This window comes from Lygodium microphyllum, chromosome 29 (assembly GCF_053477565.2).
Source record: "Lygodium microphyllum isolate KBCC chromosome 29, Lygodium_microphyllum_v1.1.10, whole genome shotgun sequence".
Classification (NCBI taxonomy): domain Eukaryota; kingdom Viridiplantae; phylum Streptophyta; class Polypodiopsida; order Schizaeales; family Lygodiaceae; genus Lygodium; species Lygodium microphyllum.
The window spans coordinates 104,051,478-104,075,834 of record NC_141163.1 but is presented as its reverse complement, the minus strand read 5'-3'; positions in this window follow the sequence as shown (position 1 = coordinate 104,075,834).

The window sequence follows — 24,357 nt, the reverse complement described above, 5'->3', positions numbered from 1 at the left end:
TGGTATGTGATAAGGATCAAAACCATGTGAGTAATACTCTTGCTAAGGCATCTCCTCCATCATAATCCACTGCATCTTATTGTTTGCAATTATTCCCCAATTGTTGAAGGGTCAACTCCAAAATATATAAGCTCTAATGGTCATTAATGATGGCCCTAGTTTGCTGCTAGTGGTTATGATTTCTTCCCCTTTTTGAAATTGACAAGGAGTCCTCCATTAATGAGCTCTCATGAGCTTGTTTAGTTGATGCTTTGACAGAAGTTTCAAGCAGCTTTTGATGTCCACTAGTAAGAGTTTCTCCTAATTCTCTGTTCTCTTGGAGAAGTATTGCAATTTTTTGTGTTGAAGCTATTGGGTCTCTTCTTTAAGATTTTTAGAAGGTGATAAAAGCCAATGGATCTAGTCTGGCTGAAGAGAGAGAGGTCGTCTCTTTTACAGCAAAATCATCATTGATCTAGATTGGAAGTCTAGTGTTACCACCAAAGATCATCATTGATCTAGATTGGAAGACTGGTGTTGCCACCAAAGATCGGGCCGATATTGCAAAACGTGACACAATTGAAGGAATGGAGTTAGAATTAAGAAAGCTTGAAGATGTTGTCTAGCTCATTCATGACAGCATGATGTATTTGTGAGCAAAGGAGGAATAGATGCGTAATGTGATTGAGATCACGAATTCCAATATGGCATGGTTCAGTATTACATCTATATTTATATGCCTTATAGTTTTGCAGATCTACAATTGTGGCACTTCCCTCGTCGAGGAAAAGAGAGAGTACCGTACTTGTAATCCTTTCTCTCCCCTGGCACCACAGTTGGCTGAACTAAATCTTCCTACGGGGTACTTCCTTTGAGTTGAAGCCGTAATTATGAAGGCCTAAGGCACCCTTGACTATGAATTTTCCAATAATGGCTACTTCAACTTCCCATGAAGATATATATCATAACAAAGATGTCAATTACATAGTGTCCAATAGTATTAGGTACAACTGTTACACAGGATGGCAACCTAGGTGGTTTAGATGAAGCCGCATCTGAAAGCACTCCTAGCCCAATAGCCTCCACCAATATATTCTTCTTTATATAAAAGGAATGGGTAAACTTTCAAACCATTCAAGCATGAAAGAACTTATTAAATTCCTAAGCAGCAGTGTTATCTCATGTAGCATCTCCATCAACATCATAATTCTCAAGCAACAATATCATCTCCCATAGCATCTCCATTAGCATCATCAAACCAAAAGGTTTTGGATGGCCGCCTTCAAAGAGCAGAAATCATATGTTTCCAAAACCCATTCACAACATCAAAGGTAAATCATGCACATTTCTCATGTTGATACTGTGGTTTCAACAACCAAAGCATCTGTAGTTGAATATGATCAATGCCCCTGATTCACAGCTCCAACTGGGGCAAGCATTCTCAAAGCTTTGAAACACAATTTTGACCATACAAATTTTGTAGGAATTCCTTTAGATGACAATAATCTGGTCAACAATTACTCCAACTACTCTACTGAGCAATATCAAATTTCTTGCTTTGGCTATCTTCAGTTTCAACATTAGTAGTGAATGGACTATCTAATTTGTCATCTATTAATACTAAACCTTTAAAGCATCCTTTACAAGAGGACCCCACTGTCTCTTTTAAAATGCAATGCCAACAACTTGAAAGGGAGAGTGCATGACGAGTAGATGAGTATTCGAGGCACCTGTCCCACCCTTGCCCCATGCATATGAATGAGCAATGGTCCAATGAGCAAGTAGATTCATCCATTTAGCACCTTGCTACAAAGTCTCATTCTCAGCCCTCTCTAGCTTGGGAAGCTCCAGCTTCTAAGAGTGAGGGTATGGATCAAGCAAAAGTAGATTCTTCTCTTCATGTAGGGTATTCAAAATTAATAACTTCTATGGGCCTTTCACTAGTGTTGAGTATTGGACTTGATTGTTGGGAGAATTTTACATCTTCACAATTAAACTTCTTTGAATCTTGTCAAGATGATTTATTTCAAAGAGCTGGAGTCTCTTCCTAAATGGCTATGGCTATTGTACCATCCTATGTCTCCATTACAAGAGTTTGCTAAGGAGGCCTTTGCTTCAATAAAATTTTTATGGCCTTTGCTCAGTGGTAGATAATTTCCAAGCAGAGTCTTGCTGAGTAGAAGAATAGAAACTACAGTTGAAGACTCTCAGGTAGTAGTGGCGACTCTGTCAACATCAAGTGCACTGAACACTAATAGAGTGAGCATGCACAGACTTGGATTGCTACACATTCCATTGTAGATCCTTTCTTGAAGGACAGAATAAGCAAGGACTCCCTCAAGAAGTTTACGGAAACAACTGAGAAATGTGTGACAAAATCAAGGCTTGATAGGCCAACCATGGATGATGTATTATGGAATTTGGAATATGCTCTCCAATTGCATGAGAGTTGAGCTGAGAAAGATTTGGATACTAGCAATCCAAAGGTCAAAGAAATCCCTTTGAAAGTTGTTCTAGAGACGGAGCTTCCCTCAGGAAAGGTGGATCCAAGAAAGATTGACAACATCTTAGAAAATTTGTGCATTATTGCATTTAGTGAGGATTCAGATGAAGCCATAGCAAGTGTTATGTTTTCTCAACTAGTGAATCCTCAAGGGAGGTAGCAAACAATGTCAAAAAGTCCTCTGCAAAAATAGTCTAGGCAGAAATAGGGCACCAAAAGCCTGTCCTCAGACCAAAGCAAGTCTCTGTAGTGTTCAATAGCCCTCTGAATGCTTGCTTTAGTGAAGATTACTGTAGTATTCAATGGCCTTTTGAATGCTTGATTCAGTGAAGATCACCTTTCTTCTGAGCTCATGAGGCTAGATGACCTATGCCATATCTGATCCTTTAGTCTGCACTTCATTAAGGTTGTTCTTTCCCCTATCCTGTTGAAATTTGTGAGGAAGGGCTAGTAAAAACACTATGGATGCTGGAAAGAAGCCTTGAAGAAGAAGAAGAAGAAAATTTTACTCCCCAAATCCTCTTCAAAGCCATCAAGAATGGTGCTCCACTTGTTGAGAATGAAGAGTAGAGGAAGATTCAAGCATAGAATGTATGTGAAACTTCATGATTTCGAAGCTAGGAGAAGATCTCTGCTGAAATTTCCATGAAAGCTTGAAGAAAGAGTAAATAGAAGACTCTCTTGAAAAATAACCACAGTTTATTTCCCTTCTAAGCCCGGTTAACTCCCATTTGACCTAGTTACCTCCAAATTGCATGAAAATTTGATGTGACTTGCTATTTTAGCTGTCCACCACCATATCAGTCCTTGAAGATCTCTAAATGTAGTCTTCATCTAGCTCTAGATGTTCTGCAAACCTCTACTACTCATTATCAATGTCAAGTACTTGTAGTACTTGTCTGAATTTGTATTTTATGGAGAATATTTTGATTTGAAATAGAGAAAATGGATCAAAGACCATAGCTTTGATACCACTTGTCAAGAAGTGAATTGGAGAGAGAGAAAGAGGAGAGAGAAGACTGTAGAAGAGAAAGAAGAAGTGCAAAAGAGAGAGAAGGAGAGTGACGAGGAGAGAGAAATACTAGAAATGGAGAGAGAAATATTGGAAAGAAGAAGAGAGATGACTGGAAGTCATGAAAGGATAGGAGGAGCTAGAGAGAGAAGAAGGACAAAGTTCTATTAATGTGTAAAGACCCGATTCCTGTACATGTGGCTTTTGCCCTTTTATATGCCCCTAATTCAACTCTTTACAAATAGTATAAGATATCAATAGATAAATATCTAATAATATTTATCTATAATACATAACAATCTCTAATATAAATCACAATGAATATCTTAAAATTATCTTTAATACCTTAGGCTTTTCATCTTCTTCAAGAAGACTCATCTTTTTTTTTTGAACTTTTTGGTTTCTCCTTTGCGTCGAACTCCATCGACCTGGCCTCTCCCCACACACTTTACAACTTCCCCATCCGGTGCTTTATAACGTCGAACCTTGTGGGGATTAAATGGGGGTTTAAACGACCTTTGATTGACAAGTCAAGACTTGTGTTGGATTCCTGATGTCGAAATGCATCTAGGAAAACTCTAGCCCGATCATCCGCCTCCGTTTGATTTTTCATGAAAATTGGCTCTTTAATGCCTCTCAGAAACTTTTCGGCTCCAGAACGAGCTTCAACACTTCAAGAACGGGTCAAAATTAGGTCCTAAAATCCAACTCTCATTGGCGACCACGGGATAGGGTGACTCAGCCCATCAAATCCCACAAACAAATTTGCACATGCATAATCATAAAGAGCATCAAGTTGATATAGAAAATACTCAACAAAACACATCACAACTTTCACCCTACCTCTTAACAAAACTAAGGCATGAAATCCACGAGGAGTAGGCCTAGCATAATCCAATAGAAGGCCAAAACTAGTCACTAACCGATTGCTCCAACATGGCCAAGCTAAAAAGAACTATCAGAGAGCTCATCCTAAGTGGTGGTCTGAACTACCTACCAAACTGAGGACAACTCAACTAGGAGCTCCTCCTAGGCGAGGAATCCTATAGCCTGATCAAGAAATATTGTCTTTTAGCACATTTTCCATTTAGCCTTTTATTATCCATACTCGAGCGTGTAAAAAGGAGGGATCTAAGCAGACTGACCCAAGGAGAACAAGGCATCAGCCTCAGGTCATGTCTCGGTACCCAAGAACCTACCAAGCCCTCACAAGGCGACACTTAATCCTTTTCTAATGCTCACTTTTATTTTCACTCCAACCTTCTCGTATTCTTATTTTCAGCTAGATGCTACCCTTAGGGTGACAAGGCATCGGCCCCATGTCTGGTTTTAGTGTTGTGCCAGACAGATTATGTGGAAATAAGGGGCACCATTGATGGGACCTAAAATGGGCTGACACTGGCTATGGCACTAGCTGGACCTCATGCACACAACACACAACCCCACCACATTGCCTCGTGGGCCAGAAGCGTCTGTAATACACCAATGTACACAAGATAGACTTAATTATGCATTTGTAGCTAATATGTAGTCCAATGTTTACCTTCCCTTCTCCTCAGAGGGAGATCCCATAACATGTAGGCACAGCTGATTGCTATGGCTCCACTGCGACTCTCCTACACCTCGAGCATTGGCCCCAAGATGCATTGCTCCAGCATATAAAACATAACACACAAACTCTGCTCTTTTCTTGTTTTGTACGATCCAAGAATATATAGATCCTCTCAAAATAGACCCAAGGAAAGTGTACAACTAACCTACAACAAAGACTCCTTTCCACTCAATGTATAAGTCATATCCTAGGAAGACAATTGCTATGCAATCCAAGACTAATACCATGTCATGTGCCATGCGTAGTGCATATGATCCTAGTGCACAAACAATATTTATCAAATCAACATTTTGTGATGTGGAAAAACCATCCCTTTCATGATTTTCACTAAACGTATGATTCGATGTATGGAGACTAGCACCGATTTCTCGTGCTACTAGCCCCTTAAACTAAATTATCGCAATTCTAAATAGAATGCACAATCAAATATTTCAAATATTCAAACCCTCTCAGCCCTCTTAATCTCTTAACATCACCCTTTCCCTCTAACGTTTAGGTTATGCTGCATTGCATAGGTGTAGGGTATTATTTTGTATGTATTTTTTGTATTAAATTGAAAAAACCATGAACTATAACACATACACAAAGCTGAACTGAAGCTTAACTTCATGCCTCAGCTTTGTTATATAGCCACAACCACGAATCATCATTTTCTATATTTTTGTAACACAAAAATCTTAAATTTTTCTCATTTTTAGCTATTTTTCTCTATTTATTTGTGCTTAAAAATATATTATATTATGATTTATGATTAGTGACTGACCACAAAAAGTGAAAGATATTTTGTTTCAAAATTCTATCCCATACACATCTTTTTTCCCCACCCGAAACCAATAAATCCTTCATTTTTTCACTAAAATGCACTTTTCGGGTCATACTTCAATTATTACGACTATTTATCATTATGGATGTTCATTTCTTTTATGCACAGCTCTCAATCATAATACAAAAAATCTCCAAACAAATTTTTGTTCCATATGAATTCCATTTCAACCATCAAACATAAAAAAGAAGTAAATTTCCTTTGTAAAAATGGCACATACCGCTTATTTGCGTGTTGTGGATTTTTAATTATTTTTTCGGCTTTCCAACGGACCGACCAACAGCAAATCTTCAATGTTGAACATCTCCCCTTAGCCTCCTCTTAACCTTGGAGCAATCCGGGGCAAGCATCAACCGGTCTTCATTCTTCTTCATGTGCATAAACCGCCCCTTAAGGGGAGAGAGAGGAAGGGGAGAGAAAGAGTAAAAAAAGAGATTTTTAAATCCTCCATTAAAACATGCAAGCTTGCAGCCATCTTGTTCCTATCCCTGCCCTGATCGAGAATCTTCCTCCCTCTCTCCAAAAACGGGCTTGAATCGGAGAGGCATCGAGCAAAAATGAGGAGACACATTGACGCTTCCCTCTATTCGACAGTTTTTGCATTAGTTTCAAGGCTTTTATTAAGCCTAAGGTTTAACACATTAAAATAACCGATTCAACTTTTTGTGTTCACACTATCTCACAAGTGGATTTTTCAATTTTGAAGGCCCAAACGAACTTCGATTTACAATCCAACTGGACAGGTAGCTTCGTGGCGTCGAAGTCCGCCAACCTAGCCTCTCCACACAATTTACGACTTCTCGATCAAGTAGCTGCTTTATAATACTGAACCTTGCGGGGATTAAATGGGGGGTCAAACGACCTCTGATTGACAAACCGAGACTTGTGTTGGATTTCTGATGTCAAAATGCATCTAGGAAAACTCTAGCTCGGCCATCTGTCATTGTTTGATTTTTCATGAAAATTGGCTATTTAATGCCTCTCGAGCACTTTTCGACTCCAAAACGAGCTTCAATGCTTCACGAACGGGTCCTAAAATCCAGCTCTCATTGGCGACCACAGATGATGGGACCTAAAATGGGCTGGCATTGGCTATGGCACTAGCTGGACCTCATGCATACAACAGACAACCCCACCACACGGCCTCGTGGGCCAGGAGCATCTAAAACTCACTTTGCACTAAATGCTTATGACGATTTTGCGTTTGTATCCAATATGTAGTCCAACGTTCATCTTCCCTTCTCCTCAGAGGGAGATTGCCTCGTAATACACACATAGGGAAGCACCTCTCGGCTGATTGCCACGGCTCCACTATGACTCTCCTACACCTTGGGGATTAGTCCCAAGATGCGTCGCTAACACATATGACATTCGCACAAACTCCACTCTTTCATAATTCAACGTTCCATGAGATTTTTATTTTCCTCACAAGACTTTTCCCAACGGAAGCACCCATCTAAACCTACAGCTTAGGTTTCCTATCCTCTCAGTGTTGGTCAAAGTTTATCAATCAATTGCAATGCATTCTAGGAGATACCGCATGGCATGCTTGATGCAAGGTGCATGAGAATTGTGCACAACCATTTTATGATTAAAAACCGAGCCATGGGAGGTGCGAAAAACAACCCTTTCATGAATTTTAACTAAGCTTATGTGTTGCGCTGCTTTAGGGACTAGCACCGAAACTTCCATGCTACTAGTTGCCTATATTTAATTATGGAACGATCCCTAAATGCTATGCACAAAAAGGAAAATCAAAATTTGTATCTTTTCAGCAATTAGACCATCACACAACCTTCATCCTCCCCTCACCGTTTAGGTGTTGCTGCGGTGCATAGGTGTAAATGGCTGTTTTGTATCATTTTTGTATGTAAAAAGTGATAAACATGGACTATAACACAAAGGACAAGGCCAAACTGAGGCTTGACCTCATGCTTTAACCTTGCCAAACATTCACGCACATAAATCTTATTTTTCTATATTTTTTGAGCGTGAAAACCCTAATTTTCTTCATTTTTTGCTATTTTTTCTATTTATTATTCATAAAAAATATGTATTTTTTGATTTATTTGTATTGGCTTATCATTTTGACTGAAACTTAACATTTTCTCTGATTTTATTCAATTTCCATCCCTTTTCTCCAACTCAAAATTTTAAAAAATCACTAATTTCCATTGAAAATGACATTTTGCGGGTTTTAAAGAATTAATAACGGCTCTAAATCATTACGGATTTTGTATTTCTGTAGTTACAGCCCTCAATCATGATGTAAACAAGGTTCAAACAAAATTTCAATGCATATGAACAACATTTGGACCATGAAACAACAAAAACAATCAAATTTCTTTGTAAAATTGAAGCATACCATGTGTCTTGCGTGTTGTGGGATTTTTAATAATTATTCTAAGCAGCCCACAGACCGACCAACAACTATTCTTTAGTGCCGAACCTCTTTCCTCAGCCTCCACTTCATCTTGAAGCAATCCGATCACAGCTGGACAAGCATCCTTCAAACCCTCTCCTTTTTGATTTCTTGCACACGAATTGCCTCTATGTAGGAGAGAGAGGGAGGAGAGAGAAAGACTGGTTTTTGATCTCTTCACTCAGTGCATCATTCCTCAGTAAAAAAGCCACTTGCTGGAAGTGTGAATGCATAATGCATGAACTAGATATTTGGGGTGTTTAGCCTTAAAGCTCTAATTAAGAGCAAAAATTCTCACGATATAAAACGTTGAGGGGGGGGGCTCAGTTTTTTGCGCCCCATTTTTTCCCCCCTCATCATGATTTTCTGATCAAGAGAATGGAGAGGAATGGTCCTAGGCCTGGAATGCTTCTATCCTTCACCCTCCATCTTCTCCCTCAGGGTGGTTTTCCTCTCTACATATGCGTCTGCTAGCTACCCTTGCCCTTCAAGATGGGGTGAAGGGGGTTGTGGAACCACTTCTTCTTCGAAATCGGCTAGGTTGATGTGCAATTCTATCTCATTCCCTGGGCGCTCTTGCTGTTGTACCTCTTCTACAAACCCCAGAGCATCAATCTCTTGGGGGTTTAGGCTGGCTGATAGCAGATACCTACATTGTTCCTCCGGGCTTAGCCCCACTGTAATGGGTTGGGAGGGCATGTGTAGCCCTACTCACAGGGCTTTGCGCGCTATACTCAGATTCTTTTTTATTGCCTCCAAGGACTCCCCTTCCTCCTCATGAGTGGCATACATCAAGGTATTCAAGAAGATTGAGTACGAAAGGACACTTGGGATACCTCTTCTCTACCTTTTGCTAGGATTTTCTCTTTCTCCACTAGAGCCAGGCGATGCGCCAAGGTCTTCACTCTTTGCTCATTCTAGCTTGACCACTCTTCAACTCTCTTTTTCATTTCTTCCACGCCTTCTCCCTGCCTTTGCACCAAGGCCATGAGCCTCCGCTGCTGATATTCCAATTCCCTAATCATTCTTTCCTACTCTTCTCTTTCGAGGCTCAGCCTTTTGGACATAGTTTCCATTTCTTGATGGTGTTGCTTCTCTTCTTGTTTCCTTCTTTCCTCCCTTGTGGTAAGCTCCTTCATGCCCTATTTGATCCGACCTCTTTTTGCTGCTAGATCCTCGTATTGCATGATCAGAAGCTTATATTCTTTTTGCATCTTCTCAAGCTCTGGATTTTCATCTATGAGCTATCGTTGCCAGCTTTGCTCCTTTTCTTCTTTGGTCTTTAGTTCTCTTTTTAGGTTGAGAATTTCCTTTTGTTGTGTAGTCATTTGCTTTGTCTTTTTGAGCTGGAAGGCCCCTACCACTTTCCTTTTTGCCTCCAACTTAGTCACTGTGATCCTCCTTTCCTCTCTTGCCCTCTCTAACTGCGAGAGCAATTCATCAACGTACTCATCATGATTTGCAAGTGGCATCATAGTGGTGGGAATTGGGGTGGTCGAGGCTTCCATTTTTTGGTGTTTCAGCTCTTGCCTAGACTCGGTATCTGTAGTTGGCCTTTTGTGCCCGCTGGCTGTGGCCTCCTCGCTCCTTCCTTGTGATAGTTACTTATTGATAAAGTATTGCATCCACGCCACAAAACTGTTCACATTGGTGCTGGCCGGGATGCTTGGGGTGACATTGGTGGCTTCATTGGAGGGCACCGAGGGGGGGGAAAATGGGATGGATGGGGGCCTTACCCTTGCCTTTGATGACCATGGGCAGCATGGCTTTGGGTACTTGAGTACTTGAGTCGAGTCTATCTTCCCTAGGTGGACTTAAAGTCCCTAGGCCATCGAGTCAGCTCTGTTGTTCTACGAATTGGCAAATTGCTTCGGCCATGTCTTCCTCCTCATGTCTCCTCAACTCTGCCTCCTCTTCCATAACTCTTCTTTCTCTCTCTCTTCTATTTTCCTTGCTTCCTCAGTCAACTTTTCAACTTCTTCCTTCTCCTTCTTTTTCCACTCCGTTGCCTCTCTCAAGGATTCCTTTTTTGCTCTTTCTAGATCTTCTTCTTCCTTTTTCCTGCATGCCTTCTATTTCTTCTTTTGAGTTGCCTTCCCAATGAACTCCTTTGTTTTTCTTTGTTTGGATTGAGCCTCCGGCTCCTTCTTCTCTGTCTTAGTTTCTATCTGGTCGCTCGATTGCTCATCCTTTTGATGGGTCATTGACCTGTCTGGGGTCTCATCTACTCCTTTGTTTCCTTGTTGGGCATCTTTCAAAGCCTCCTGGATGATGGCCGTCAGTATGCTTCCATACCCAATGAAGGAGGCTTTTGAGGAATGTTTCTTCCTCTTCCCAAGGCTAGTGCTTTGGCCGCTCGGTCTATTTTTTTGTGCACGTAGCCATTCCAATCCACCTCATCCAAGGTGCGGGCTGCCACATTCTCTAGCACAGGTACACTGATCCAGTGCATGAGGGAATTGTAGCGTTGGCTAGAGAAAAGGGTGTGCATCAACTTTACCTGCATGCGGATCTCAGCATCGAGGATGTCTTGTATACTGATTCCGTTGTTTGTCAAAACTTCTTCCCTCTTCATCTTCAGCAGAGCATACACATCCCTCTTACATTTTTTTCTCCACCTTAGGTTCTAGCCCCAGTGCTTTCTCTACCAAGACTTGGTTTAGTGGTACTTGCACTTGTCGGGCATTGTCCCCCCTTCCCACCATCACCATTCCATATTATCAGTTGAGGTTGTACATTCTCAAGAACTCTACACACTTCGTGTGGTCAGGTTCCTATGCAAACTTCTCTAGGTACTTGTGGAGGTTGCACTGTTCCACTATTCTCCTTGCAGCCTGCTCCTTGGCTCCCATCTTCTCAAGGTTGTGAATGATGTGGAATTTTAGCTGACTATAAGCCCGATTTTCCAAGCTGATGCCATACTGCGCTCTCTCTTCCTCCGTGAAGGGGAGCCAGTGGGCATGGTCTTGTTGCGACATCTCTTGTTTCTGTCATGAATCATAATGCCCATTAGTGCTTATTTTTCTTTCTTTCTTTCTTTCTTTCTTTAAAAAAAATTAATATATATACAATAATTTGCTGAGAAGAAAGACTTTATGTTGTTGAATGAAAGCATTACGATCCAATACAGATTCTTCCCTTCAGACTTTCTATGTTTTATTTCAAAGTTTTTGTGACATTCCTCCTACATCACCAGTTTCTTATGTGTTTATGCATTTGCTTGATCTTGATTGGTTTTAATTTGATTCACCTTGACCTTACCCTCTCCCCTTCCAGATTGAGAAGAATCCTTTCTAGGATTGAAGGTTAGGAGGTCAAGGGTGTTTAGCATTCAGATATAAGGTTTACTTGCGCATGAGCCAAGTGTAGAATTCTAGGTTATATTCCAACCGAGCCTTGCAGTCGAGATTGGAGGGTCGGGTACTGACGTGTGTGATGTAAGTGAGGACATTTGTTAGGAAATCACCATAACCGACATGGCTAGCTATATGGAGCTCTTCTTTGGTCAGGAGACAATCAAGATATGGGTGTCCTTGGATGTGCTCTTCCATGGGTCGGTCACAAAGAGTGGTTAACACTCTATATGAGATGGGTGCGACATAGGTTGGGTCATACTTCGATGTCTTGATTGCGCAGCACTGCTCAGTGTTGGTCATGATTTGACACCCTTCGAGTTCCCACTACAATTGCACAATGTACCAATTTGTAAAAATGGGGAGTCGATGTCAGCTAATGCTTTCAACTCCTCGAATTCTTTGTTAGTGATGGAAGAAGTCACACGCTTATTGTAAGATGTAATGAGGCGTTTGATGGCTTGTTCTCTTGATATCTCAATGCGTAGCAACTTGGAAACAGCTGAATGAGGTGTTTTGACAAATGTAAATTTGAATGTTTCCCAGGAACAAGGCATCATGCGAACTTCCGTCACTAAAGGCTCTTGCAACAGGCCTAAGTCCAAGCGGTCATAACTTAGAGCCAGTGACATGAACGTGGTATTTAAGCATCTAAGACAAGAAATAATGTCATCCCCTATGTCTTCGGCTAGGTCTGCGGCTAGAATTAAGAATGATTTCAGCTCATAAGAGGGTTTAAGGCCTGCAGGTGGCTGGAGTGGTTTGATGGGGCTAGAAGGCTCTGCAGCAGATGGTGGCCGTTGCCTATGAAGCGGTGGTTGAGCCTCATGGATAAGTGTTAGAGTAGAAGCTACTACAGATGGGCTACTACACTTGGATTGGGTTTGGCAAGTCTTATCGACACTAGAAGGGGTTGAAGGGGGTAATGACGTTTGGAGTTTGGGCTAATAGGCTTGCTCAACTCTTCTAGGCTTATGCATGGGTGAGCTAGTAGGAAGCGGGTTTGGAAAGCGCTAGGGCTTTTGGTTCTGAGGTTCTATGGGGCTCGGGGTGATCAAGCTTGAGGGTGGTGTGTGAGTGGTGCCTTGGGCCATTTGGGCCTTAGGGATCCATAGCCATGCATTTCCCTCATAGTAGCCTTGCGCATGCAAGAGGGCTTTAGGAACCCATCTTGGCTTAATCATGCTTTGATTTCCATAACTGCGTCTTGACCTCTTGGGTTTAGAGTTTCTTGTGTTATGAGGACGTGGGCAACTACTCCTAGGCAGTGTTTGCAGTTGTTTAGGCCTCCATTGAAACTTAGGGTATTGGGCCTTAGCTTTTGCTGCTGTGAGAGGCGGCTCATGAAACTCAGTGGATGGTGGTTGAGCACTACCCCCCTCTGTAGACTTGGGTGTGAGTATCTCTACCAGTGGCCTTGCAGACTTTGATGAGGTCGCGTGGCCCTTGCTGAAGGCTGTAATAATGCAGATGTTGCCTATGGCAAGGTGGATGCGTTGCGACCCATAATCAACATTGCAGTGAGTTTTCTTTTTGAAGGTTCACCTTGGCAGTGACTTCGTGCCTGCGTCTTTAGTGCTTGGCAACACATAAAAGATCATCGGTACAGTCTTAGACTCGATAGCAACAACCCTACACTTGCCGAGAAGTGCATATGAGCGGCCTCTATATGGGTTTAATTGGGCATCGGTGGGCTGTAGTGGTGGTTTACCATGTTGGGTCCAATGATCATGAGTTAAGACATTGAAGTCAGCTCCCTCATTGATCAAGGCATTGAAAGCACATGTTTGCTTGGCAGTGACCGTGATGTGGAGGTATGCGGGTTCTATGACTTCCTCATCCTCATCATCTGTTTCCGTGATTGTGGTGACTCATATTCTGACAGGGGGTTCTAACATTGGTGGCTCATGTAGCGAATGCATGGGAAGGTAGCACTTTTTAATGCGACTTCCATTGAAGAAGCCTATGCCCTCGCCATCTAGAGTCTCGAGCTCGATGTTGCCAGTTCAGCTGATTGCTCGAACTTTGAAAGGCCCAAGACCTCTAAACTTCATTTTTTGCTTCTGTCCTTTAACTGAGTACAGGAGCACTAAGTCACCCTGTTCAAAGTCATGCTGCTTGACATGCTTGTCAAGCTAGTTTTTGCGTCATGCCTTCTCACATATGAGCACATGAGTGGCTAGAAGGCGAGTCTCCAAGAGGCGTTCTAGTTCAACCAGGTGTTGCATCCATGTCTCCTTTCCTTCCCATCATTCTTGAAGTGCTATTCTCAGGCTAGGAATGAAGAACTCTACTGGTAGTATTGCCTCAGTCCCATATGTCATCCTAAAGGGAGTTTGGCTGACTGTCCTTTTATAAGCTATACCGTAAGCCCACAATGCTGCCATCAGCTTGTTTTCCCAGTCACTACATGAAGTAGAGATTAATTTGGTTAGGATGTTTACAAGAATCTTATTTGTGGATTCTGCCTACCCATTTGCCTGAGGGTAGTATGGAGAGGATTTTTTATGGATAATTAGAAAGGTGGATAGAAGATGCGTTATCACTTCATTGATGAAGTGCGTGCCCTGGTCACTGACGAGTTCGATGGGGCAGCCGAATCATGAGATCACCTGCTCCCATAAGAACTTGACATTGTTCTAGCATCATTCTTTTCGTGTCACTCTTGCTTCTGTCCATTTCATTAGGTAGCCTGTGGCCACAATGATATATTTGGCTTGCGAGTATTGTGCCGCAGGACTCATGGGTCCTATAAAGTCAATCCCCCATTTTTTGAAGGGTTATCATCCAATGATTGGGGTCAAATCCATTTTATCCTTGCGAATCGGGACCTTTGTCCACTGACAATCGTCACAATGCTTAACGAATTGTGCTGCGTTGTGAAAAAGTGTGGGCCACCACAGTTGAGACTATAGCACCTCGCGGGCTATCATGTCTCCGCTAAAGTATCCCCCAGCGATTTCGCTATGCGCCTTTGTGAGCACATCATGCATCTCATGCTTGTATATGCATCTACGTAATGACCCATCTTGCCTTAACCTATATAATTGACTTGCTATCAATTGATAGGGTTGGATTTTGAGGATAAGTTGCCTAAGTCGGGCCTTTCTATTGGTCACTCAGGCAGTCCGTGCTCCAGCACTTGGACGATGTCATCTTCCCAATATGGTATTAGATCAACCTTGAATAAATCTCTCTCGCTGGAAAGGTTAAATAGATGGGCGTCTGGTAATTCGGCAATGCCTTGTCCAACAACCTGTCCCATGGGGATGCGTGACATGTGGTTAGCCATGTATAGTGTTGTTTTCCCTTCCATACAACCATGGAGAAGTCGAATTCTAAAAGTAAAAGGAGCCATCGAGCTATGTGTCCTATAGCATAGGGTTTGTTCATTAGATATAGCAAGGCTTGATAGTCCACAAAGAAAGTAAAAGGCGTCGCCAAAAGATAATTCCGAAACTTCTTTACAGCAAATACCATGGCTAAACCCTCGCTCTCAGTCGTCGAATAGTTTATTTTGGTCTCAGTGAGTTGTATGCTAGCAAAGCTCACTGGATAGTTGAGGTTGTGTTTACCAGGTTGGCACAACAATGCCCCCACGAAAAATTTCTAAGCATCAATATGCATGTGGAAGGTAATGGTCCAATCTAGGGCTCGTAGGATCGGTGTAGTACTTAGAGCCTTTTTCAAATCCTCGTATGCTCATTGACATGCTTTAGTCCATTTGAAGACGATCAATAGCTTATACAAAGGTCTAGCAATCATTGCATAATTCAGCACAAACCGTTGATAGTATCTCGTATGGCCTAAGAAGCATTAAACTCCCTTATAGTTGATTGGGGGTAGAAGATCAACAATAACCCTGACTTTCGAGAAGTTAGTGGCAATGCCATTATTTGACACCACGTGCCCTAGGATGTATCCATGTTTCACCTAAAACTGGCACTTTAAGGGGTTCAAGGAGAGATGATATAGGTGGCACCGCCCAAAGACGGCTCAGAGTTTGTCTAAGTGTTCCCTCTAGGTTGAGTGAACACACATGTCAGCCATGAAGACCTCCAATTCCTTGCAAATCATGTCTTTAAATATGGTGCACATGAGGCATTGGAAGGTGGCTGGGGCATTAGTCAACCCGAAGGGCATGACTATGTAAGCAAAGACATCCCACTTAGTGGCGAAGGCAGTCTTATGCCTATCGATAGGATGCACTCACACTTGATTGTATCCAGAGAAGCCGTCCAGAATGCTGAAGGCCTCTTTTCCTGCCACTCTTTCGATCATGTGTTTGGTGTATGTAAATGGATAGTTGTCTCTCTTGGTGGCAGCGTTCACCTTCTTGTAATTGACGCACACTCTAATATTTCCGTTTTTCTTCATCATTGTGACACCCAGTTTGTGTGCTCAACTTTGTAAATGAATCCTACTCTTATTAGCTTTCCAATCTCCTCTTTGACTGCATGAGTGTGTTTTGGATTCATCGGGTACGGTCGCTGCTTGACTAGTGTTGCGTCTGGCGTCATGGGTATGCTATGAGTCACTACACTCAGATCTACCCCCTTAAGCTCTTCTAAGGACCATGTGAACACATCTATATACTCTCGTAAGAGAGCAACAGTACTCGTCTCCTCTTCCTCAGTCAAGTCATCAGCAATTAAGACCGGTCGGGATGTCTTCCCCTCCTGTGCTAGGTTCACCTCCTTGACCTTGGCTGGGTCCCTCGATGGGCTCATTTGTTTGCCCTTGGCATTTTTGGCACCCAGCAGGATTACCACCCTTTCACACTTCTTGAATTCCGTAAATCTCTTCGAAAGATCCTATGGCTTTCTTTTCTCTTCCGGTTGCGTGCCCCTAAGCTTCTTTGCCTCTTCTTCCTTCAACCGTCTGTGCCTCAGGTGGACAAGTAGGTTGTCATTGGTGTATCTAGTCTTGGATGGTCTAGGTATTTTTGGGTCGCTATTGGAGCTTACTTCTGACTCAGAATTGAACTCGCCATTTTTGCTAGAAGAGGTGGTTTCTCCTGGCGGTTGTAGCTCAGAGGGTGACTCTGTTCTAAGCACTAATGTCGTACATGGTTGGGTTAGGCTTGCTTGTTTGAAATCTATGGCTCCTATGTGTTCCAACCAAGTGCGGTCACAATCCATACGCATGACCCCTTGTTCTATCTTAAAGACACTCTTTTTCTGTGGCTTGGAGTCTGCTCGTATCTGTTCTATTTCTCATCCCTGTATGTCTATCTCACCCTCACTTTCATCACTGAAAGAATGATAGTCTTCATACTCGTCATTGGAGTCTTCTTCGTTTGTCTGCTTATCGTCCCCTAGATTTTGGTATATATCTTGTTTCTGATCGGGGACTAGGGCCCAATTGTACATCATGTTTAAGTCATGCACCCTAGTCCATTGCCACGTTAGCTCTTCTAACAGATCTTGGAGTGGCTTGAAGTTTGTTGTTGGATTGCGAGCTAGCTTGCCACTCAAATACTTCAGAATCTCTTGGAGGTCCTACTTATTATTTGGTACTTGGAATGTGATAGGTTTAGGTCACCCACGAGGGGTTTCTACCATCATGCAGAATGGTATAGAGGGTGTGCATCTTTTGACTTACCAACTATCTTGATGGCTTGCTTGTATGCCTCATGATTTGAGAATGGCAAGTCAATCATAGCCAGGACATGCATCCAGTCCCGCTCATCCTCCGGGCATGGGATATACTTGGTCAAGGGTCCATAGGACTCTTTGACTCAAACATTACCTTTAAGCATCGTGAAGATGGCATCCAAGTCAACTAGTGAGGTCTTCCAAGTGTCCATCTCTACCCTCATAGCTTTTGTTCTATTGTTGCCAAGGAAGATTAAGCTGTTACCCCAGTCTTTGATGACTTTGGAATTGCACATCCAGGGTCGGCCTAATAGGATATTGTAGTCCACTCCCTTCATGACTATAAAGTCAACCAAAAATTGGACGCGTGTGACTTTCAGCGACCAATTTCTAAGTACCCCGAATGGTTTCACTCTCATACCGTTTGCCAATGTGACTTGAACCTAGCGGTCTTGACAGGCGGGTTTTCCCAAGTTTGAAGCACTGTGTGGCTCAGCTCACTAACCCCCACTCCTATGTCTATGATCCCCTTCCTCTTTGTGTCGCCTAGGGCTGAGACATGTAAGACCGCATGCATCTCGGTAACTTCCTAGAAAGCATTAACGTGCAAGGAATTAGACACAGAGTGCAGTGCCAGACTCGGTATTTGTATCTCTGCATCATGGTCGTGCAGGTCTATAGCAGCTTGCTCTCATGATCTTTGAACCCACTGCTTCAAGTCTAGCCATAGGGTGGAATGTTTCTTAAGCAGGTCTCCGAGGCTCATTGTCACATGGATGGTCACTAGCATGGTGAGGGGGTTGGTGGTGGCTGCTAGTCTCTCTCCTATTCCAGATTGTACTAGTGACTGGCCGTGACTGATTTGATGGTCTGTAGCGTCAAGGTTTTGCCTAAGTGGTACCGCTTGTGGCAAAGTCGCGTCTCTCCCTTTTGGTCGAGAGGGTGAGACTGGTATGCTTATGCTGGAGAGATCTTCGATCTTGTCCTCTAGGATAGGCTCAACATCCTTTAGGTGCTCTTGGGCCTCTTTTACCCATTCCTTCACTTTCTCGATTGCCTCTAGTTGGCGCTTCGGATGCGGGTACTCCCCTACCTTAGCACTTCCCTTTTTGGCTGTCTTAGGAGCTAAGGTTTTTGCCTCCGCATGAGTGACCTTCTTTCCAACAGGTAGAGTAGTGGCACTCTCAATTTTCAATGTGATCTTAGTTTTGGGTTTCTTCTTTCTCTGTCTACGGCTCTTTTTCCCGATCGAGGCTGCATTAGGTTGCTAGGACCTGGTAACAATATGCCGGCTTTCTTCATCTATGCTCGAGTCATGACATGCAATGGGATAGGTGTGGCCTCCCCATCGAAGTTCTCAACGTCGAACAGCCCTAATGGGACATATGGCACATTGGCTGAATTTGAAGATGGGTTTTGTTTGGGACAGCCAATGAAGAGATGAGTGATTCTGCACTCAGGGCACCTTAGATTTGCCTTGTCTCTATTTGGTCGCTCCCTTTCAGGACAATGCAATGAGATGTGCCCTAGATGACTGCAAGTCCAACATGTGACTCGATCCTGCGTCTGCCCTCCTAGGCCTCTACCTTGGCCTCTTCCTAACGCCATCACTGGTACCGTTTGATAGTCCATAAGGACTGCATTGCCCTCATCGTCATGCAATACATATGGGTACACATAAGTCTCTTCCTCATTTGGCTCCTCCACGTAGTGGATTGGAGCATCACTCGGAGGATGGGTTATGTAGGAACCAGGCGGTCTAGGTATGCCTATAGGATTTATGTCCATTCTAGGAATAGCTTGTTAAACATCGTTAGGCGCAGGAAGGGCCAATGGGACTCCCCTTCCGAAGAATTTTTGGGGTTTGCTCGCTAGGTATGGCTGGCCATATGGTTGTGCATACGAAAGTCTTCTCGGTAATCTGCAATGCATGACGTCGTGACCGAATCTACCACAATTAGTGCAAGGTTATGACCTAGGGTCTTGACATTCCACTGACAAGGGGTCTCTACCACAGTACACACATTGGACGTGTGGGTGTGTTTGTCATCTCAACATAATGTGTAGTATAGCTATCTCCATTTTCACCTTAGTCAAGCCTTGGTTTGTCTCAATGGCTTTCCCTTTGTCCTGAGCCATTAGACGTGATCGTTCACTAGAGGCTGACGCTCTCTCTAAACTCTACGAGTTGGTCTCTTCTGAATTTGAGCTCCTAGAGCTCCACTTTTTCAATTAGTCGTCTACTCAAATGGCCTCTTCAAACACCCTAGCTAGCGAGTCTCTACTGCTTGCCAAGGCCTTATAAAGCTCCTCACTTCGTATTCCACTAATAAACACAGTGGACACCGCTCTTTTGGTAGGTTTTTTTCCCGTGGGGATTCTCTTGAAGAGGCTCCTCACATGGGTAACATAGTCACGGATGTCCTCTTTCTCTTTCTGCCTAATATTCATTAGTCTTACTAGCAGATTGTTAGAGTATCTGGGCTCAGAGAATCTCTTGATGAAGAGGTTTTTGAGGCCGTTAAAGTCCGCTCGTTCTCCGGCATCTAGACTCATGTACCAAGTCCTACCCTTGTCGCCTAAGCAAAGCCTGAATGCTTGAGAGCGTTGAGTCAAGTCGGTGAGGCTGTTGGCCTCACAGACTTGCTCGAAATGCTCTACAAAGCTATATGGATCATCGTGGAGTTGGTACTTGTCAAGTTTCTTTGCAACAATTGGGATTTTAGACTGGCCCTTAGAGCCTTGATTTGCTCCTAATCCTGCTAGTAATGATGTCACTAGTGCTGCATCACTCTGCTCTGCTGCTGTGTTGTCGAGTAGTCGCTTCATGAGAAGCTCACTCAATATCAAGTCTCCTTCTAGGGTTCTCTCATGATCGGTCTGATTCCCACTAATGGATGATTTTTGATGCCGAGAAGTGCTTAAAAATATCCAAAATTTCTAAATTTCAAGTGAAAATAGACTTGGTCGAAGGCGGCAGTTGCAATCAATACAATTCTAAGAGGCAATGCCCGAAAGTACTTAAAAGACCCTCTAGAGGATAGTTGGTGAATTTTCATAATTTTTTGGCATGTCAAATGAGACCCTATGAGATGCTTCACAATGGGGGACTTTGAGACGGTCAAGCAAAAATTTCTAGATCACGAATCGAACATCGGACAAGGAAATGGGAGTGCCCGGACGGCCAAGGGCCAAAGGCCAAGTATAAATAGGATTTAGGGGGTCCAAAGGGTATGCCTTTTGGGGGCTCCCCTTGAAGCCCAACCAAAAATGAGTTTTGTGTGTTGGGGGGGGGGGGGGGGGGGGGGGGGGTTTCTGTTTTTTTCGGCGCAGGCAGAAGAAGGTGCCATTATTCTATTTGGTGGAGGAGGGGGGCTATGAGACTTACAAACAAACCCCCCTTCTAATTACATGCATGGTCTACACTCTATCTTCGCTCCTCATTGCCGATCTTCACACGTGGAATGGTTGCCCGGTGGTGGAGATGCAGTTTTAGTCTTTCTCTCTCCTCTTTCTCTCTCCTGCATAGAGGCACTTCATGTGGCAAGAATCAAGAAGAGAATCGAGAGATGGATGCTTGTCCAGGAGGCACCGAATTGTTCTAAGAGGCTGAGGAGGCTGAAGGCTAAAGATCTATGCTCAAATCCATGGCTGGTTGGTCGATACAAAGTCCCAATTAAATATTCAAAAAACCCAAAACATGCAAGAAGGTGGTATGCTCTATTTTATGAAAGAATTTTGCTTGTTTTTTATAGTTCATGGTCTAAATGGTGTGCACATGAGCTGAAATTTTATTTTAATGTTCCTTGCATTATGTTTGAGGGCTGCAATCACTATTATGAAAAACCCGTATTGATTTATAGCAATTATAAATTTTTAAAACTTGAAAAAACACTAATTTTGATGGAAATTGATAGTTTCTTTGATTTTGAGTGGAAAAAATGAATGGACATGGGGTAAAATAAGGGAAAATGTTGAGTTTTAGTTCCAATGATCAATCAATAGAAAAAAATTAAAAAATATCTACTTTCTATTAAAAATAAATAAGGATAAATAGAGAAAAATGGGAAAAAATGAGTTTCTTGCATTTGAAAAAAATGGAAAAATGAGATCTATGTATGTGACTTTTTGACCCTATTTTGTATTAAAAATAAATTTAAAAAAGAGAAAAATGGGAAAATTTGGATTTCTTGTGTTTGAAAAAAATGGAAAAATAAGATCTATGTATGTGAATGTGTGACGGGGCTGAAGCATAAGGTTAAGCCTCAATTTGACCCTTTTCCTTTGTGTTAAAGTGTGTATTTATTGATTTTACATACAAAAAATGACATAAAAGAACCTCTACACCTATGCAACGCAACAAAATTTAAACAGTAAGGTGGAGGATGATGTTATACAATAGTTTAAGTACTGAAATAATACAAAGTCTAATTGCTCTCTTTATGCATAAAATTTAGGATGCTGTTTATTTAGAAATAATTGATCTAGCAGCACGAGGTTTGCCTTGGTGCAAGGTTCCTGCAACGAAGCATTGCATATTAGCGAAAATTCATTAAAAGAGTTGTTTTTGCACGACACATAGACTGATTTCATACTATAACTTTTTGTGCACAATAAGACATCCACCATTGCATGAATCATACACAAGGTATCTATTCCTGAGATGCATAGTAATTGGTTGAAGTATAAATGACCTACACTGGGGAGAGTAAGGCATCCAAGATGTAAGTCTAGATGGTGGGTCCAAGCGGACAAGTAAGTGAGGACTTGTACATTTCTGGAACGACATAATATTAGTACCAACAGCGAAGTCTGTTTTGTATGTGTTATATGTGTTAGCGATGTATCGAGAGGCCAATCCCCAAGGTCTAGGAGGGTCGTAGTGGGGGGCTGCGGCAATTAGCCGAGGGGTGCCTCCTATGTTGTTCTACATGGTGAATTACACCAAAATGTGTAGGGTCTCCCTCTGAGGAGTTTGAGAAGATTAAGGGTTGGACTACAAAACACGATAAAAATGCAAAATGTACATATGATGGTAGGGCAATGTGTCCTATAGACGCTCCTAGCCTTCGCGAGGCCATGGGGTTATCTTGTGCATGTCAGAGGTCCAACTAGTGCTATAGCCAGTGCCAGCCTATTTTAGGTCCTATCAGTGGTGCATTAGCCGATAGCCGCCAACAAGTGGTGGTTCCGAATCTAGGGTTTCTAGGGACCAAATAGTTGGTTTATGTCCTCTGACAAGGACTGTCAAGCCAAAATACAAAAAGCAAAACATGCTGAGAGGGCTAGACAATAGTTGGAGATTGTAAGACGCTATTCTTCTCAAAGGAGCAGCCCGTTACGCATAAGTGGTAGTGGTTCTAGTAATCTAAGTGTCACAAGTAGCCCTTTGAGCCTGAATATCAAATGCGATATTTGCAGAAAGTCTGGCCACTTAGCTACTACCTGTTGGAGTAAGATCAGTTCTCTCCAACAAGGGAGCAAACAACCAAGTCCAGTTAACCATCGCGCACAAGGGAATAATCTCCAGCAAGATGAGGGACCAAGAAAAATACTGCAACGAGGAAAGGCTACTGTAGAGGAGTTGCCTCATGGTAGTGGAGTGAGCCTTATTGAGGCTATATGTGTCAATGATGCTAAAACTTCTAATATACAGGCTGTAACAAGAGGTCAAAAGATCAAAGAGGGTAACAAAGGAATTGCAAAACCTGTTGAGGAAAGCCTTAAGCAAGATGCCAGGGAAAAGCGAGTCTTGAATCCTGATATGGAAGGTGCACCTTTAAGACGTGTTGCTAGTAAATTTCATCCCAATAAGGATAAAGGATTGCCAAGAAAGAAGGTAAAGGCAAAAAAAGAGGCACCAAAGCGGATTGAAAGACCAAAGGAGAGAATGTTTTGGCGCGAGAAAGAAAACTTTGGCTAACTACCACAACTTTGACCTAGTAAGTTCTCTTTGCGAAGTCAAACCAGACGTAAATCTCCTACAATTGATTAAAATTTCTCCATGAGTACACAAGGAATTCAAGAAAATCCTACATATAGGGTATATTGTAGAACCTTTGGGCATAGCTAGAGTGGGAGAAGATTGGTTCGATCATGCTGAAACGCATTGCCCTAGGGTTCTAGTGTATGTGGATGGAATATTGGTGGAGCACGCTATCATGGACACTGGATCCTCCGTCAATATCATGAGTTCAGATTTGATGGAGAGGTTAGGTCTAGAGATCCAAAAAGATGGCTCCACACTTCTTAGGATGGCTGATGATAGTCTAAGACAACCGGAAGGTTGCATCACTAAAGTCCACATTACAATTGCGAGCATAGAATGCTATCTGGACTTTAGGGTGATAAGGTTTGCAGGACGTCCTCGCTATCAAGTTTTTCTAGGTAGGCCATGGATTCTACAGATAGACTGTCAAGTCGATATACCTATTGATCGAGTGATTCTAGGTCGAGGTGCCCATAGTGTAATAGTGGATGCTTACCCTGAGTCTCCTCAAAGTGAGAGAGCTCCATTATCCTCCACTGAACTAGAAACAATAGATGATCCATCTGGTAGTGAGACGTCATTGAGTAATGGATCTAAAGAAGGGTCCACTACTATAGAGGATATTTATAAGATAACCTTGAATGAGCCGATAGAGCCTCAAGATCGAATAAGAGATGCAGACGTTATTGAGTTGGACCTTGGCACGCCTAATGATTCGTGGCCAATCAAATTAGGTTCCATGCTCAGTTCTTCGGAAGAGAGAGAGAACTATGTGTCCCTAATTCAGGAATTCCATGACATATTTGCTTGGAGCTATGATGAACTTAGGGGTATTCCTCCCACTCTGGTTGTGTATACCATTCCTGTAAAGGAAGGTACCTGCCCTGTACGTCAGAAAATAAGGTGTATGCCTTTTGAACTAAGGGACGGGTTGTTTGAAGAGCTTCAAAAGTTGTAGAAGGTGGGTTTGATTTCCCAGTTTAGCATACTGAATGGTGTTTGCTAGTTGTGATTAGAAAGAAGAAGAATAATCAAATCCGTCTTTGTGTAGACTTTAGAGATCTAAA